This window comes from Cryptomeria japonica, chromosome 3, assembly GCF_030272615.1.
Source record: "Cryptomeria japonica chromosome 3, Sugi_1.0, whole genome shotgun sequence".
NCBI classification, from domain to species: Eukaryota; Viridiplantae; Streptophyta; class Pinopsida; order Cupressales; family Cupressaceae; genus Cryptomeria; species Cryptomeria japonica.
In genome coordinates this window covers 702,628,285-702,648,325 of record NC_081407.1, presented here as the reverse complement: position 1 = coordinate 702,648,325, position 20,041 = coordinate 702,628,285, and positions in this window count along the sequence as shown.

The following is a 20,041-nucleotide window of genomic DNA, read 5'->3' as shown; positions in this document are numbered from 1 at the left end:
TTGTCATTTTGTGTGTGCATTAGATCTATCTTCAACATATCATTTTCATGACTGAGTGTTGTGTTTTCATTTCCAACATCATATAGTCTTCTAACCAAGTCTTCTTCATTATTATTTCTATCTTCAATTTCTTTACAAAATCTCATAGTCATATCCTGCATCTCATTCTTTGTTGTACTGATTTCTTGTCTTAGCTTGTTTACCAGATCATTAAGAGTTTCCTTTTCATTTTCCTCATTCTTCATTTTTTCACAAAGTTATCTTCTCTTATTCCTTGAAATAGTAAAATTTTCTTGAAGTGCTTGAATAATATTCTGAGCAGCCTTTAGATCATCTTCAAATTTGATATTCTTTACTTTTTCTACATCATAGTCTGCAAGAGTTGTTTCCAATTGTTTTCCCAAGTTTTCCATCTCTACCGATGACAAGATCTTCCTCAAGTTGTTAGGCTTTTGAAAATAGAGGACCGGGATCTAATACCAATTGTTAGGATTCCCAAAGATACTGAGAGGTGGGGTGAATCAGTATCTAGCCAGTATGTAGTAAACAAGAATGACAACAACCACATGAGAAGCACACCATAACATAGTATTTTAATGAGGAAACCTAGCATGGGAAAAACCTCAGTGGGATTTGTGACCCACAATATTTGCTTACTGGCCAATAAGGGAATATTACTCTTACAATAGGGGCCTGCACATGTAGGAAGGCTAAGTGCCTAGAGCTCACTGCTCAATTACAAAAAAAGTTACACTGACTTACAAAAATGGATTATATTAATCCAATGTCTTGTACTGCTTCAGATTAGCATCTGATATGCTAGATCCAGTACCGGTTTAAGCTTTGCTACATACATAAACCCTTTAACCAACAATTCGCATATTAGGTCTAGATGATTTCACCTATCTCACTTTTATTACTCTGAACTTCCTATTATAAAATGATCTCATTATATATGAGTCATATTACAACTCGCCATGTTGGCTTACAATGATTTTACAATTAATTACAAAATACATTTTAAATAAAATTGAAGTCAGCCAAGGTGTCAGTATCCTTCCTTTCATGGTCAATGTCCTGTGTGCCGATGTAGAGTCAGTCAGTGCCGATATATTTGTCTTGTCGGTATCATATGATTGCAAGTTTGTGACAATGAAAAAACCTTCAATCACCTACAATTTCTCATTGGAGTGTGTATTTGCCAACAAGGGTACGACATCACATAACACCAGTATGTATGAGGAAAACCCAAGATGGGAAAAACATCGGTGAGCAATGCTGCTGGAGTCTACTACTCCAATCCTGCCTCACAATGAATGTCTATTACAATGTTTAGGGTACCAACTCAAGGAGCACCAACCCCTAACTATTTTATGGGTTACAACCCAAAGGAGCTACAACCCTTGCTAGTTTATGGGCACCAACCTAAAGGAGCTACAACCCCTACACCGAGCCACAACTCAGTGATCACAATGATATATTCAAATACAAAATTAGTCATATTGTTACAAGTGAATCTTGTAACCATTTCATATACCTCACTCTATCAGTGAAACACCTTCTCTGCTACACCGATTCACTCTTCTGTTGCTCTCATGTGTTGTTGCATTGCCAGTAAACTCTACCTGTTCACCTCTACTCTTCTTCTTTCTCTATTGGTTCTCATCCTCACTGCTCTTCTCTTCAATACCCTTTGTTTTCTTCCTGGTGGTACAAACACCTACCGATTATCTCCTCTGATACAATCTAGTTGCTTTACCATTTTCTCAAACCATACCGGTTAACCCTCTATTAAAACCCTATCACCGGTTTAACCTTCATTCCCTCAATCACTGTTATCTTTAGGTATTTTCCCTCTAACTGATCTGCAATACTCAATCACTTCACAACATCTCTCTCTTCTCCCATCTAGCAGCAACCTTCAATGATTTTGGCTTCCTTATCTATAACTTGGTTTTCTTGCCAAAAGCCAATTCAAATTATAGGCGGTTAGGGTTTCCTCATCAACCTCGAGGAAAACCAAATCCAATTAGATCTTATCCAATCTAATCACCTAGATAGTTTTTTGCACATCACCGCCATTGTCATGTCTTCTTGATCATGCCTTCTATATTTGGCAATTTGCTTTTTACCCTGTCAGCTGATTTCTTGGTCAATCACCAAGATTGGTCTTGTGGTTTCCTTCATCTCCCTTGATCTCCTCAATCAGTCTGAGCTAGCTCTTTGTTGTCCTCCAGACCTCAAGTCGCACACCTTTATGACACATCCCATGATTTACGAGATCTACCATTAATATTGACCAACTCTGCAACAACCTCATCGGTGCACATTCCATCTACCATTGCATGCAAGTCCACCACCTTGACTCCACATGGCATCCATGTCAACCAAATACTATATTGGAACTTTGTGTCAGTTCAGATAGGATCACCAACCAAACACTCAACCGGTTCTTCTTCTCTATTGGTTTACTAACCCTGTCGGTATCTCACAATTTTCCAGTTAGCCTTCATGTCTTCTCTTTGTTGAACTGTCGGTGGAAAACCTTAATCAGTCTCCAGACATGTCTATCCATAACATGCTCATTCTCATCAGGTGGGAAGTCTTATGCATGTACACCTTGTCCCTGTTACCGGTGGACATACATACCGATAAGTACTCTTGATAACACCGTGTCATCAATCTTTAAAAATCTCCATCTTTAATCTGGCCATTTTCCTCTATCTGCATCTACATCTGCTTAGCCTTGCCTTCTTCTTGATCAACATAGACCATATCTCAACTGGTTTGTTAGAGTGACAAACCCATCACTCTTCATCTGCACTGACATCCCAACATGCCTTCTCTGTTGGTCAGTGCATAACCCTAATTTCATGCACTTGAGGCAATCATTTGTTTCACTGGTAGATCCAGTGTGAGCCTTCAAACACTTGCCTTTACCTTTTCTTCCTTATCTCACAGAACTATGATGCACATTATGCATAATAGGAGATAAGCTCCACTTACCAGTGGAGTGACACCTTGTCATTTGCAACTTGCAATGCACTCATGTGATTTCCCTGTTTGTGCAGAACATCTTCAAATAGGCACATGCGATCTGGTGTGAAAACATTCACTATCATTCATTTCTTCACATGGTGACTACATCTTCATCTAATGAGAGTCTTGTTGTTCTACAACCTCTCAGCATACCGGTGACCTGTTCATCCTTCTCCTCTGGTGTTGATGTGGTTTAGGTAACATTCTTCCTCTTCATCACAAACAACATCCAAGCATCCTGCTCATTGTCAACACATTGCTTACTAGTTGACATCATTTCCTTACCAGTGTTAGACTGTACCAGTAACTTGTCCATTTCATCCATACACAAGTCAAACACTAACTTATGTACCGGTGACTCCAGTGGTCATTCATCTAAATGTCATTCTCTTCCTTACCTTACCAGCATTCTACAACATAAGGTGATATCAAATATATATCATCCCGTACTCCTCCATGACAATGTTCCACATACATCTCTCATACTGGTAGTTATCCTATACCGGTTGACATCAATGACAACACAATGCCAAAAATATCCCCATTTGGCATTGATGTCAACTCATGTAGTATCTAAAATTCTACATAATCTCTCTCCCCCTTTGTATGATCCAATGGATTCTCACACATGTAGTATGTGATATACTAGAGAATATTTCTCCCCTTTGACAACAATGAAAAAGGGAACTATCAGGATATCATTCCTCCTTGTATTTACCAATCATAGACAAAATTATTTCTCCCCCTTTATATTCATTGGTTGTATCTCCTCCTTTGATACCACTTGTTACATCTTCTCAAGTCACATCACTTGAGAAGGAGGACTCAAGCATCAACTGACACCAATTGAGCATGAAAATCTAATACTATTTGTTAAAACACTCAATTATAGAAGGATGTGTCAGTGAATACTACTCGTCTATTGGTCAAACTACATCACCTCTTGTTTAATCCCAAATTTCTTTAGAATTAAATGTGATTGTAATATGAATACAACCAACCAAATGACAAGTAGATACCCATAACCATGAAATTCTCCTAAGTAATCCTACTGCAATTTCCATCATCTGCAGTTTGGGTAGTCAGTACGCTTACACCTTCAAGCATGTTGGCTCTGCATCATAAGAACTTGAACTCCCTCAGAGTTATACATCTCAGGTCCTGAATGCCTATCAGGTTCAATACTAGGGCACCAATCATCTCCATATACCGATTGATCTATGCATCTATGATCATCTAATTATCTTTAGCTCCATTATATTCACCACAACCTATGACATGATCTAGAACCTTCACAATGGCATCATCATGCCATAAATTAAATTGGTTAGACCAAAAACATGCATGCGTCCATGATCATAATCAGGCCATCATATATCTTTCAGGTCTTTTCCAATACCACTTGAGACATAAACTCTGCATTCCATGCTACCAGGGCTATTGCAATAATCTCCAACCTCATTGTCTTACATAACCTATAAGTACCTATTAGCATTCATGTCAGTAACATCCTGCATATGTCAATTTCCTATACTGGTCCACTATCACTACTGGAGCACCTTTCTATGACTCCTGACATATTACCTTATATCTGATTCCAAGTGTTATCTTGTCATGCATTGACACAACAGTAGTGATCCAACATTGATCTGTAGGAGTGTAGCCAAGTTAGCCTCTACACACACTTATCATCTCATTTCCATCCTTCATACCAGTAGCATCTTGTTCTTCCAAGTGTCCTTCTTCACTGAGGGGGTGACTGATCTAGTTCAATATACTACTCCCCCTAAGATCCTGCATCTCCTTTAGGCCCTAGGAGATATCACCTGTACATTGAATGTATAGTGCCAATCCATGGTCTTCTTTCTCCATACCTTCTTGGTATCATTCTTCTACCCATTTCCAGGCTTGAGAGAAGGTTTTTCCTTCTTCTACTAATGGGTCCTTTCATTCTGTGATTCTCCCTCATAGATGGAATTAGTGATATAGTAGCACATAACATCCATCCCAACTTCATGATTGGGGAATCTCTTGACATAATGGCTTGACCAACTTCTCCTGGTCATGTTGTTGTGACTAGAAACTGAAACCAGTGGACCTCTTGCTCCTACAGAGACATTTCTTCTTTGGTTTCATGCAAGCCTTTGACTTCCATACACTCTAGATCCATTTTTCTACAGAGCATAGTTGTTGTACCATCCTCCATATGACTACAATTTCTTCAGCCTGCATTCAACCTATCTATGACCTAATCCATTACAATTATAACACACAATATTTACATTATTAGGAGAAACAAATGGATTCTTCCTAGCATAACCGGGAAAGGGGATATGCATGCTTCTACCCTTAGATAGATTATGCTCATATTCATGATTTTAATGAGATCTTAGATAGTTTCTTCTAGATACCTTTCCACATTCTTCTTCTCTATGGCCATAGCCATTACATGCAAAGAAGTAACCAGTAAAAGATACATGGGGAGGTATTACTAGTCTAGCATCTCCATTTCTACTTCTTTGAAGATGGATCCTAGGTTGTCCATTCTGTGCAGCTCTTCCATCTGATCTCTTCTTCTCCCACACTTCCTTTGTTATGTGGGCGGTAGCACTTCCTTGTCTTCTACTGGTAGGAGGTCTTCTTTGTTGTCTTCACATTTTCTTGCTTCTAGTGAAGTTGTCTTCTCCCATCTTCCCTTTACCTTTGGGATCTACATTGTTCCTCCATCTTGTAGCACCAGTCTTTATTCTTCTCTGCAAGTCTTTACCAGTTGTATTTAGGTCAACCTTCTTCCGAGGAGTATTTCTCACTATGAAGGTTTGTCCCTTGTTTTCTCAATTTGAGGAGACAAATAGAATGTCATTGTGAGGGACATTCTTGTTGGTGGAGCATTCATGGGCACCACTTCCTAATCCTTCAATGTCCTTGGCATGTTTTTGATTTTTTAACATTTTGTCCAAGGCATCACTATTGCCATCAAATTGGATTCTTACCTTGATCTCATCCTGACACTTCTCAAGGTCATTTCGGAGAATCTTCATCTCTCCAAGTAGATGTTGGTATTCTTTATCCTTTACCTCTATCTTAGATGCTAGATCTTTACACCAACACTCCTTGGTACCTTCTTCTTGGGACTTCAACTCTGAGATGCATTTCTCATATTCTTCAAGGCATTTTATCAAGTGGTTTTGCTCTACAATGGTAGCATTCTTGAATAGTTTTTATTCATTCCTTATTCTTCTAATTTCTTCTAGTGCATTTATAAGTTCTCCTTCAAGATCAATTTATGCCTCATTGTCTTCTTCACCTTCACTATCAAATAGATCTTGCTGGATAGATCTATCTATCTTATCTCCTTCTTCTTCATCATCACTACCAAACATATCATATCGGTGGGATCCATCTGCATTATCCCTTTTTGATGTGTGATACTCACTATCTATCTCATGGGCCATGAAGAGATGAGTCTCCTCATCACCATTACTACTGCAATAATCTGATCTACCTTTGTCATCCATACATGTGTCTGATGCATTGTTCTCCTCACTCTCACAAACTGATCCAGTGGTGTAGGGTTCATTTCCATAAATCTTCTTTAGTATATCCCATAGACTCTTTGTCGATATGCACTTATCCACCTATGAGGGAACATCACTAGTGAGTCCACTAAATATAGCCTTCATGGATTCTTCATTGCACATGCATCTTCTTTCTTCTTCAGAGCTAGTGAGAGGACAGATATTCCTAGGAAGGCCATTAACAACTAACATCCATGCATCAAACCCTAGAGAGGATAAGTAGAATTCTATTCTACAACTCCAAATAGACTAGTTTGAACCATCAAATACTGGAGCAAGGATAGACACTAAACAAACCATTGTGTCCTTAAGCTAGAATCCACCCAAGTGAGAGAAAGCTTGATAAACAGGGTACCTAGGCTCAAATATCAATTGTTAGACACAATGTACCACTGAAAGGGGGGAGAATTAGTGGTTCTCAAACTTTTCCATTTGACTATCCTTATGAAAGTATACCAATTAACAGATCTAGCTGAATGCAGACTTGTCAGTTAGTGAGAGGACTAAACACAAATGCATTCACATAAGGAGACATCACATAACACCAGTATTTATGAGAAAAACCCAAGATGGGAAAAACCTCGATGAGCAATGTTGTTGGAGTCTACTACTCCAATCCAGCCTCACAATGAATCTCTATTACAATGTTTAGGGCACCAACCCAAGGAGCACCAACCCCTAATTGATTTATGGGCTACAACCCAAAGGAGCTACAACCCCTGCTAGTTTATGGGAACCAACCAAAAGGAGCTACAACCCCTACACTGAGCTACAACTCAGTGATCACAATGATAGCTTCAAATACAAAATTAGTCATACTATTATAAGTGAATCTTGTAACCATTTCATATACCTCAATCTACCAATGAGACACTTTCCCTGTTACACCGGTTCACTCTTCTTCTGCTCTCATCTGCTACTGCATTGTCGGTAAACTCTATCGGTTCACCTCTACTCTTCTTATTTCTCTACTAGTTCTCCTCCTCACTGCTCTGCTCTTTAGTACCCTATGTTGTCTTCCTACTGGTACAAGCACCTACCAATTCTCTCCTCTGATGAAATCTAGTTTCTTTACTGGTTTCTCAAACCATACCGATTAACCCTCTGTTAAACCCTATCACTAGTTTAACCTTAACTCCCTCAGTCACTGTTATCTTCAGCTATTTTCCCTCTGACTTATCTGCAATACTCAATCACTTTGCAACAGCTCTCTCTTCTCCCATCTAGTAACAATGTTCAATGATTTTGGCTTCCTTATTTATAACCTAGTTTTCTCGCCAAAAGCCAATTCAAATCATAGGTGGTTAGGGTTTCCTCATCAACCTCAAGGAAAACCAAATCCAATAAGATCTTATCTGATCTGATCACCCAGATAGTTGTTTGCCCATCACCACCATTGTTGTGTCTTCTTGATCATGCCTTCTATCTTTGGAAATCATTTTTTTACTCTATCAGTTGATTTCTTGGTCAATCACCAAGATTGATCTTGCGGTTTCCCTCATCTACCTTGATCTCCTCAATTAGTATGAGCAATCTCTCTATTATCCTCCAGACCTTGAGCTACACACCTCTACAACACATCCCATGATGTACATGATCTACCATTAATATCAACCATCTCTGCAACAACCTTGTTGGTGCAAATTCCATCTACCACTGCATGCAAGTCCGCCACCTTGACTCCACGTGGCACCCATGTCGACCAACTGGCAGATTGGATCTTTGTGTCAGTTCAGATAGGATCACCAACCAAACACTCAACCGGTTCTTCTTTTCTGTTAGTTTACTAACCCTGTCGGTATCTCACACTTTACCAGTTAACCTTTATGTCTTCTCTTTGTTGAATTGTCAGTGGAACACCTTAACCAATCGCCAGACATGTCTATCCATAACATGCTCAATATCATCAAGTGGGAAGTCTTATGCATCTGCACCTTGTCCCTATTACCAGTGGACATACATACCAGTAAGCACTCTTGATGACACTATGTCATCAATCTTTAATACACTCCATCTTTAATCCGGCCATCTTCCTCTGTCTACATCTTCCCAGCATTGCCTTCTTCATGATCATCTCAGACAATATCTCAACCGGTTTGTCAGAGTGACAAACCTATCACTCTTCATCTGCACTGGCATCCCAACATGCCTTCTCTTTTGGTCAATGTATAACCTTGATTTTATGTACTTGAGGCATTCCTTTGTTTCACTGGTAGATCTGGTGTGAGCCTTCAAAAATTGGCCTTTACCTTTTCTTCCTTATCTCACAAAATTATAATGCACATTATGCATAATAGGAGACAAGCTCCACTTACTGGTGGAGTGATAGCTTGTCATCTTCATCATGCAATGCACTCATGTGACTTCCCTATTTGTGCAACACATCTTCAAAAAGGAACATGTGATCCAGTGTGGGCACATTCACTGTCAGTCATTTCTTCACATGGTGATTGCATTGTCATCAGGTCAGAGTCCTTCTATTCTACAACCTCTCAACATATCGGTGGCCTATTCATCCTTCTCCTTCAGTGTTGATGTGATTTAGGTAATATTCTACCTCTTCATCACAAACAAAATCCAAGCATCCTCCTCATTGTCAACACATTTCTTACTAGTTGACATTCTTTCCTTACCGGCATTAGACTATACTAATAACCTGTCCATTTCATCCATACACAAGTGAAACACTAACTTGTGTATCGGTGACTCCATTGGTCATTCATTTGAATGAAATTCTCTTCCTTACCTTACTGGTGCTCTGCAACACAAGGTGATATCAAAGATATCTCATCTTGTACTCCTCCATGACAGTGTTGCAAATACATATCTCATATTGGTAGTTATCCTATACCGGTTGACATCAATGACAACACAATGCCAACATGGAGCAATAAGGAAAACTGTGGAGTTCACACCTAATTCAGTTATCATTGCAATTGGGGGGGTTGATCATGCATCTCAGTTGTACTCCTTTTCACATTTTGGTCCTATTGATGAGGTTGATGATTCAAATTTTGAGGAGAACTTTGGGTACTTGAACTTGGGGATTCTCACATGTGACCCCATTCTTGATACTTTCATTTCATCTCCTCCTATTGATATCACATCTCCTATTGCACCTAATGATGCAGATATTGTGACAATTTTTCCTTATCATTCAGTGTAGCAAGATATTCCTTGTCTTCCAGCTTCAGTTCACTAGGATGACTACTTGATAGACATTGTAGATTTGTTTGTGGATTCCTATATTGCAGATTTGGGATACATCATTGATGATTTTCATCTTCTTTTTGATGAAGATGATCCTTCTTTGATTGTTGTGAGGGAACACTCTGACCCTCTTATGCATTCTCTACATGATCAATCTTTTGAGGTTGATATGATTGTGGATACTTATGTACAACAGTTGGAAGAGGTCTCTTTATCTTTAGAGGAGACATTTGAGTATGTGGATCTTATTCTACATTCATCTCCTCTAGATCTTAGAGTGCCTTTTTTAGCAGTGTGGATCAGTACACCACCTTTAGAGGGAGTATCTTTCAACATTGACATGGGGACACTTGAGAAGTTTTCAGAGATTCCATACATCATGAGTTTTTTTCCTCCATCTTTACTTCATGATTGGGGAGACTTCATGGATACACCTTTGGTTTTTTTTCTTCCCAAGGGGAGGAATGTTGTTAGATGATCATGGAGTAGTTTCTTCATTCATCTTTGAGCTTCTACCATTGGTGAAAATTCTACATTTAGGGGGGGATACTTAGTCTCTCTTCTTCTTCTCTCATATGGGGGGAAATTTTTCCTCACATGGGGTTTTGTCCTTCACATACTTCTTTGATTGTTTTTGTATATAGTTTTCATCTCTCTTTTGGGGGAGAATTTTTTCCCATTGGATTTTTCTCTCTTTCCCCACTTTATGGGAGATTGCATTTGCATTTGTACATGGGTACCTAACATGGCCTAGTATTTGGGACCCATCTTGCATTTCTTAGTTGCATTGTAGACTTAAGTGCATTCCCCTTAGTTGCACTTAAGGGGGGGTGTTGGTTTAATTATGTATTCATGTTAGATATATTTACTTTACTTAAGTTTACTTAGGTACATGCACCACATTGTAGTTTTCATATGAGACACTTAGGGAGATGTGCATACATTGGGAGTGTGTATGTAGAAGAATTTACACCTTTAATGGTGTAATATTGTTATTACTTATCATATCCACCTATTGTGGAGTGATAATTCCACCTTCAGTGGGTGATCCACCTCATGTGGAATATTTTACTATTTCTCCTACCTACCCTTGCATCTCATTGAGCCACATGTCATGATTGTGTGATCTCTTGTCTCTTAGCCCTACCTTTATAAGAAGGCAAATCATTCATTGTATGTAACCTATGATGATCCAGTTGATCACTATTTTCATCGTGATTAGAATACACTTTATTCTTATCAAATATTTTGTCTATATTATTGTGACACTCAATGTGCTCTAGATCTTTGATATTTTCAACAAATTCTCATAGGCTTGAGTATCCAAATGAGGTATTTGTTATCAAATCAACCTATCAACAACATTAACTTTGATCACTTGTATGACCACTCCTCAACATTTAAGAAGGAAGAATCTCAGTCAACAGAATAATTTTAAAAGAAGACAACCTATTCAAAAGGCACTCATAAAAATAAGGAAGTTTCTCTGCATAAACCGTGAACTCTTCCTAAAACATCACACTTTCTTGTATTTCTTTTGTATCTATCTACATGATAAAGAAATTGAGTTTGACAAGGAAACCTTACAAGCACATGCCTTCGAACAAAAGTCAACATTCTCTCAACATCTTAATAAAGGAGGAAAGATCAACTTATCTTATTTACCTAAAGATCCAATCACTTTTGAATCAAATCAATAACATGCCAATTTTTACATGATCCCACAAAAATGACAAGTGGCATGCAGAACCTGAATCAAGAATGGGATATAGAGAAACTAACACCTGGAAAAAGTATTAAATATGGATGAGGAAGGTATAATGGATGACATTATTGAAGAGGCCCAACAAGACCCTGGCCTATAAAAACTCCTAGATAAACTCATCAAAACAGACAAACAAAAATACTTCCTCCTGCTATCTAGTAAAGGTGTTAAAATCCCTGAGGATTTTGACATGGATCAATATGATGAATAATGATGAACAAAAAATACCCTAACTAGTACTGAGAGGGGGCTGAATCAATACAAACAAAAAAATTTCAACACTTTATCATACTAAAACAATCCTGACCGGTTGTCTTCATCACTGAACTTAACCATGGGTATACTGGTTAAACACAGAAATGCTTCAGACAACTAAAATAGTAAAACTTAATGCTTGAAATAGCATTCCACACTTGATAACTACTTTACCAATATACATATGCATGTGTTGTATCAGTAATACCATAACCATTAGCTATGCATGCATATTCACCTAAACAAAGAATACTCAATCATCACATGAAAAATACACAACTCATGACACACAGATTTTTCACATGGAAACCCAAATGGGAAAAACCACAGTGGGGATGACTACCCACAAGCTTTTTTTTAACTCTTTTGAAGCTCGCTCTGTTAGGAGCCTAGTCTAATTAAAGACTTTATAATAAGGTTCTGTTAGGAATCGATCCTGTTAAAGATCACTCAGTAAAGGGATGGATATATACCCTATTAAAGGTTGAAACCTTGTTAAAGGTTACCTTGCTAGAGGATTTGAAGAACTCATTGAACTTAAGTCACCTGGTTAGAGGTTTTACAATAAGCCTATTAAACATACCCGAAAAAGGGATTTTCCTACTGTTGAAATGGTTAGAAGACAACATGTAAAGCTTTGATCTACTAACAACACTATATGCTAAGGCAGATACTTTTCAGTTCCTCTACTCTGCAATCATACTCTATAGTTTTCCACTCTTCTACTCTGCAATCACACTCTATAGTTTTCCACTCACTAGTCTGGCAAGTATCTCATCACTCGGATACAAGCACAAAATTTGCTAACACTTACAATAACAAACATCATCGACCTTATAGACAACAATTAGGTCGGTAGCATAAACCTTAAACCCTAATCAATTTAGGTTTACAATTACAAGCGGTCCAATCCTGGCTGTCCAAACACATTACATAGAAAGAAACAATCTCAAACAAATCACAAGTCATTTTGCATCATCCATTCTTCACCGCATATATAAATTAGTAACCCATCATGCTTTCTTCTCATACCGTTAAGAAGAATGTTCATTCCTAAGGTAGACATTTAATGCAATCGATCTTCACATGCAAGATCCTAAAGGAAATCCTTCACGTGCACAAAACTGATGTGGCATCTCGATCTCATCCTTATTTCTTAGCTAACTCATCATAGAATGTCATTGGTTTCATCACACAAGCTAGATTGCCAAACCGGAAACCCTAGAGTCGAGACTATAGACCGGTAGTCACACTTAGTGAAACCCTGACACCGATTCACTTCATCTCTTCATACCGGTTCTCCAACTTGAACATCAATAACAAATTCTTCCAATATTCATATTGGTTCACCTGTACTTATTGACATCAATGACAACATACATTATCATCATATCATTATACCGGTTCATCATATGCAAAGCAAACTGAACACGTGAAAAAAGACAAAATCAAGAACATATACCTACAACATCGACCATGACAACACAAATGACCAAGACAACACTATTGACCAAGACAACACTAATAATCATAATAACACCAACAATCATGATATCAACAATAAAAATAATCCGCTTACTACACTTACACAACAACTACAAGCACTTCAACAACAAATGTGAGACATGCAACAAGGGACCACAACAAGATACTCTTTTTATTTGTCCCTCTTGATTTGATAGAAGTTTAAATATGGTGTCCTTCCCACCAAACTCTGAAATACCAAAGTATGACAAATGCAATGGTAAAAGTGATCCCCATGATCATGTAAGGGAATTTTGCACAATGAGCTTGGAGTTTGCCCACAATGACACATACATGATGAGGTTATTTCCAAGAAGCCTAGGAGGACAAATGATGGAATGGCTTTCAAAACTTGCACCTCCTATTAGATAATTTTAAGAGTTGGTGAACAAGTTTGTTTCACAATACTCTTATAACATTCAACATGAGGTCACCATGCTTGGCCTTTGCAACACAAAGCAAAAACACAATGAACCATTCATGATGTTTTGATAGAGATAGAGACAATTGGTCTCTAAATATCCTCAGACTATACCTAAAAAGGAGAAAATGGAAATCTTTGTAGACAATCTAAATGATGAGATGAGTTATCAACAAACTAAAATGTCTACCTAGTTTTCAAAAGTTGATTGACAATGGCATCCAAATAGAAGAGGCCCTAATCAAAAAGAGAACTTTGAAATTCTCTAAGGAAGGTGCTAGTTCATCAAACAACAACTATAACAATTACTACAACAACAACAACTCAGACAAATCCAAATTTTGGACAAGGAACAAGAATGTTGTCAATGATGGTGTAGTTGACACTAACAATGTTAAATCAAAATAACCAGTACTAAACTTATAAGGTACTACACCACCAAACACCCCTCAAGGAGACACCAATCAAGGAACCAACTATCAAGGAAACAATAGTAACGCCAAACCTGCACCATATTGATGAAAGCTCATACCTTTGGGACAATCTCTTGAATCAAGATTTCAATAATTATTGGCAAATAAACTCATTACATTACCAAACATAAGGTATTTTGAACCACAAGTCAAACCCTTATGGTGGAATGACACACATTTCCTAAGGTTGGAAAAATTGGTCCAAGATTTACTAGACAAGGGTGACATAGCAGTAGACGACCATAAAACCAACAATGATCATGAATCATTAAAGAACACCCTCCCCAATTATGACAAGGGAGGAGCATCAAACAACAAAGGGGGGGCTCACATAAACCATCTTTATGACAATACCATTAATCACATATCAGTATGTGATAGTCAAGTGAATGTCATCAAGATCAAATAAAAATAAGAACATATCTAGGTAAATGTAACTACGAGAGCCCAATCCAAATATGTATTGAAAGGGAGAACCTCAAAAACAACAACACCTCCTAGAGATCAATACAGTTTGGTAGATCAACTACAAAAAACACCAGCCCATATCTCAATACTAGAGATGCTCAAAATTTCACTGGTACACAAGGATATCATAGAGAGAGCTCTGATCGATACTACAGTTCCAAACAGCTTGGACATTAATTGATTCCAAGGCATGGTGGGTAATTTGACCACACCTCATAACCTATCATTCTTAGAGTATGATGGCGTCTCTTTTAATCATCCACACAACACCCCGCTCCATATTGAATTTTTGGTCCATAAACATTGAATAAAGCATGTACTAATAGATAGAGGATCCAGTCTAAATATATATACTCTAAAACTTATCCATGCATTGGGCTTCTCAGAAAAAGCTATTGATCCTAAAAAGAAGATAACTATAAAAGCGTAAGATGATAAAGAAAGAGAAACAAATAGATTGGTGGTGTTGCCCATTCAAGTGAGACCAATTCAAAAGGATACCATCTGTCAAGTCTTGGATATAGACTTATCTTATAACATACTCTTGGGTCATCCTTGGATTTATGAGATGCAAGCAGTACCATCAACATATCACTAATGTCTCAAGTTTCCATACAATGGGCAAGAAATATCAATGTCAACAAGCACAAATCCTTTTCAATATTTCAACAATCTGAAAGAAACTTAGAATGTCCTAGTACCACATAACAGGGAATCTCTTGCTTCCACATCATCAACAAATATGGATCAACTCAAGTCTTTATCCATATATGTTGGAAGGAAGATATAGTTGAAAGACAAAATCATGTGGGAATACTCTTTTAAATCCCTATGTCTATTGCAGTTACCCATATAACCAAGGTCCCATGGGGAACCATCAACATCAAATAAAAAATCTTCACAACCCATCAAAATGTTTGAAGGTTCATTTATCCAAGCATGCACACTAACAGATGAAACAGAGGACAAGGATGTTCTCAATTGGTTATACAAAGATGAAGAAGAAACTAGAGCAACAGTCATTGATATCACACTCCTGACAGAACAATATGGCAATGGATTTAGGATCATGCAACAGATGGGACACAAGGGAAAGGGTCCTATTGAAAATCATTAGGAAGGTATCACATAACTGATTCAACGTCATTCACAGGAGACCAAGGACAAATTGGGCCTAGGCTATGGATCACACAATCAATCGTGGGATCAACAACAATATCATCAACCAAACAAAAAATCAGCACAACAACAATAATCATCATAGGAATTGATACAAAAAAAATAGTAGAGGAAGAAGACTGTAAACAACAACAAGAAGAATATGAACGCCAATAAGAAGAGCTTGCTATCAAAAGGGAGGAGACCACTAAGAATTTATATGAATAGATCCACAAGATACAAGATAGTTCTGAACTGACTCACATGAGTGGGAATGTGATTCCTCCAATGAAATATCTTATGATGAGAAAGATATCCTTATCATCTAAAGGTATACACCAATACCCTATGAGGGACAAAGCTCAAGAGCAAGACCATTTGAATTTGGAACACAACATATCGATGACTCTAGTGAGGACGATTAGGTCCAAAGAGAGATAGATTCTAAGGAGGGTATCATCATAGACCTTGACTTTACTACTACCAACTTTGACAACGTATCCATCATGACCCTCACTGCTATAGACCTTAACCTGATAGACAATTCCTTACCATTAATGTATCATGAACTCATTTATTGGGAACAAATAGAGCCACTCAATATGTAATGCCCGCCAAAATACCCCAGAGAAATATAGCTAAATACACACTAATTTTATTTTATTTTTTTTACAATACAACACATAACATCACTTAAGAAATGCAATGAGCACACAACAACATTTAAGTGTTATGAACATAGAATAATTCACTCAATCTAATCAAACAATTATGCAAGTAGAATACAATAAATCATTACTACTAACTCCCTAGGGTATCTCAACCCCATTACTTAATCTACCTACATATGCAATAAGCATTTACTTTCTTCTAGATCAATACCTCATAATCTTAATCATTATACACACATAGGTACAAGATAGCAATACCTAACACTCATGATATGAAACCTACTTAATCTTTCATTTAATATGAGATTATATCTTTCAATGCACAAATTTTCCCCTTTTCTATTAGGTTCATTTTATACACCAAGTCCAAATGTTCCTATTACCATTAACCAACCTCCAACTATAAACATCACCATACACATACCAAGATTAAGCCTTATATTATATTAACATAGTTTCCATTTACGATTAACTTCCACATAATCATTTGTGATTCTATGCTCCTAGCATTCTTATTACTTCATCATGATTCCCAAAGTACATAAGGCAATAATAATAAAGTCTTCCCAAACATTTAACCCATAGCTCATTTAATACTCCTAAAATCTCTTACTATATATCAATTAACCAACAATCATCTCATTACAAATCAAGTAACTACACAAATTCATCTCAACACAAACTAAGATACAATATCTTAATTCCATAACAACCAATAGAATCCACCAAATGGAGATATAATCTTAAACCATAACACAAAATACATTCTAATCCTTTCCTAAAAGACAAGCATTCATTTTACCGCCTACCCATACACTTATTAGTAATTACCATTAATAAGATTAGTAATTCATTCATTAAGATCCTCCATACAATATTTTCATAAGGAACATTCAATTACATCCCAAGCATTATAAGATTTCAATCCAAACATTAGATCACTGACTATGAAGTATGATACTATAATTTCAAATTCTTTAATCACCAAACATAAACATGTCCTAAGATATCTTCCAATATTACTCATACTCATACATCCTATCAAGACATAACATTTCTTCTACTTAAATCGTTAGTTAAAGACATCATTTCAAGACTAATACTATTATCATAACATTTACACTATTTTCTTTTAACATGGTTCGTCAAGAATACAAAATGCATCATTTAGTTCCAAACCACAATACTTATCCACATCTCATGCATCCATTTCATTTAAAATAAATATGTTACAATACAACTCAAGGTTCATCATTACAATCATATACCATAACCAAAAGCTATCACTATAACTAGAACAACATAATCATTTCTCGTAAGCATGCTATCTCTTACAACCATTACATAATAATTTAATTTCATAAATCACATCATCATTTACATTCTTGCTGAAATTATTATGCATGAACTATATGAAGAAGCATCCTCATCCACACAAGAAGAATCCAAAGATAGGAACATCCCAATGTTTTAAAAGCACCAACCACCCAACCATGTGGAACCAAAGGAACCACCCCCATGCTAGGAGATAAAACAAGGTCCCAACACACACTCTACATCTAGGCTGACACTCAAAACCAAAGAGACTAACCAACACAAGGACACTCAAGCAAGAACCAATCACAAGATAGCACAAATAGAAAACTCCCAGAGGCGCACAAATCTACAAGACATCAATACATCTCAAGAAAAGGACACATATAGGAGAGGAGTGTCATCACATGTTATCCTCCCCCATAATATTGCTAAAACACATCTCTTCACAGCATAACCTCGATAGACATGTGGAGCCATTTCTACCCATGAGAGAATCAAGGGAAATTTGACTTACCGTCTTCACGGCCTTCTCATGCTTATCCTAAAACATCCTCCCTAGGAATCAACCGTGAGGTTCAAACTATTAATTATCTTGTTTTAATGAGATCTAATTACCCATTCCAATTAATTCATTGTTTATGTTATCACTTGTTTAAAACAAAGGAAAACCCCCATGTGCCCTGGTAGTCTAGACTTCATGCATCCTTACTAGGAATCCTCATGCAAGCCTATCTCTCATGACTCCGGTCATCACATGGAAGCCAACTCCCCCTACCATGCTTCAAAAACAACAATAGAAAAGAGGCTTCAATTTAAATTCCAAGAAGAGATCCATACTTCATCATGCAGCCCAACAACACATAAAACATACAAGGATAAACCATAGCTAAAAGGCGCGAAGGGCTTAAATCCATTATAATGCAAAATGAGCCTCAAAGTGGAAATCCATAACATATAAGAAATATTCCATCAATAAAATATATCAATTATGTTGTCTTCACAACAATATCACCTTGTTGTCTCCACAGCATTAACATCTTGTTGTCTCCACAGCAATAACATCTTGTTGTCTCCACAATAATACCATCTTTCCATTGCAACATCTCAATATAAGAAAAGACTCAAATCTTCAACAATAAATAAGCCGAGAATGTTTCAGCATACAAAACATAAAATCGCATCAAACTGATAAATAACAGTAGCTGGAAAATTTCTACAAAAATCCCAAAAAGCCTCTAGAATGAAACAAAACTCGAAAAATCCAAATCTGAATGGGAAAATAGTGAAAAACACCAAAACAGGTAGAACAACACTTTCGCATTGAAGTTTAGCGCTTTTGCATTACAGGTTAGTGCATGTGTTTAATAGTTTAGTGGTTGTGCAGTTAAAGATAATGCTTTTGCCCAAAAGACAGCGCAAATACATGAAAGGACAGCGCAAATGAATGAAAGGACAGTGCAAATGCAATGAAGGATAGTGCAAATACATGAAAGGACAACACATATGTAGAATCAACGCTTTTGCATAAAATAGATGGAAAAACACAGAACTTTCGACAGAGCTTAAAAATTAAACTTGAAAATATTAAGCTTCGAAAAGTATATACACAGAGTCATCCAGAACAATAGATTTAAAGGGCATAAATGAAATAAATAATAAACACTTAAAAACCAAGATTCAATTGAAACTCCATTCACGACACAGACTCAGAAAGACACCAGATAAAATCCAGAATATAAATATTTTCCACAAACTATAGAATAAGGTCTTGCAACAGATTTATGCTTTCACATATTTCTTTCCATACTATACACACTATAGATTTATTTTCTAAAGCTCACACATTAAATCTGTAGACACATACCATACAGGAAAACTGTAAAACAAAATACAAAAGGAGGAATACATCTCCAACCTGCAACCCGTGTGATGGAAGAAGTTGAAGAAGAGCTCCTCAAATCCAAATGCCAAAACCCTCAAGCTCCAACAATAATCCAAGCCAAAAACCAAAAGAAAATCTTGCAGAGAGATTTTTGCAAGAAGAAGCCAACCCCAAAAACTTCACGGGAAAGAAAATAAAAAGACAAACATTAACAAAAAACCCTAGCCTCAATCTTGGCCAATCAAAATATTCCAATCTATATTATATTTTACCAACCCCA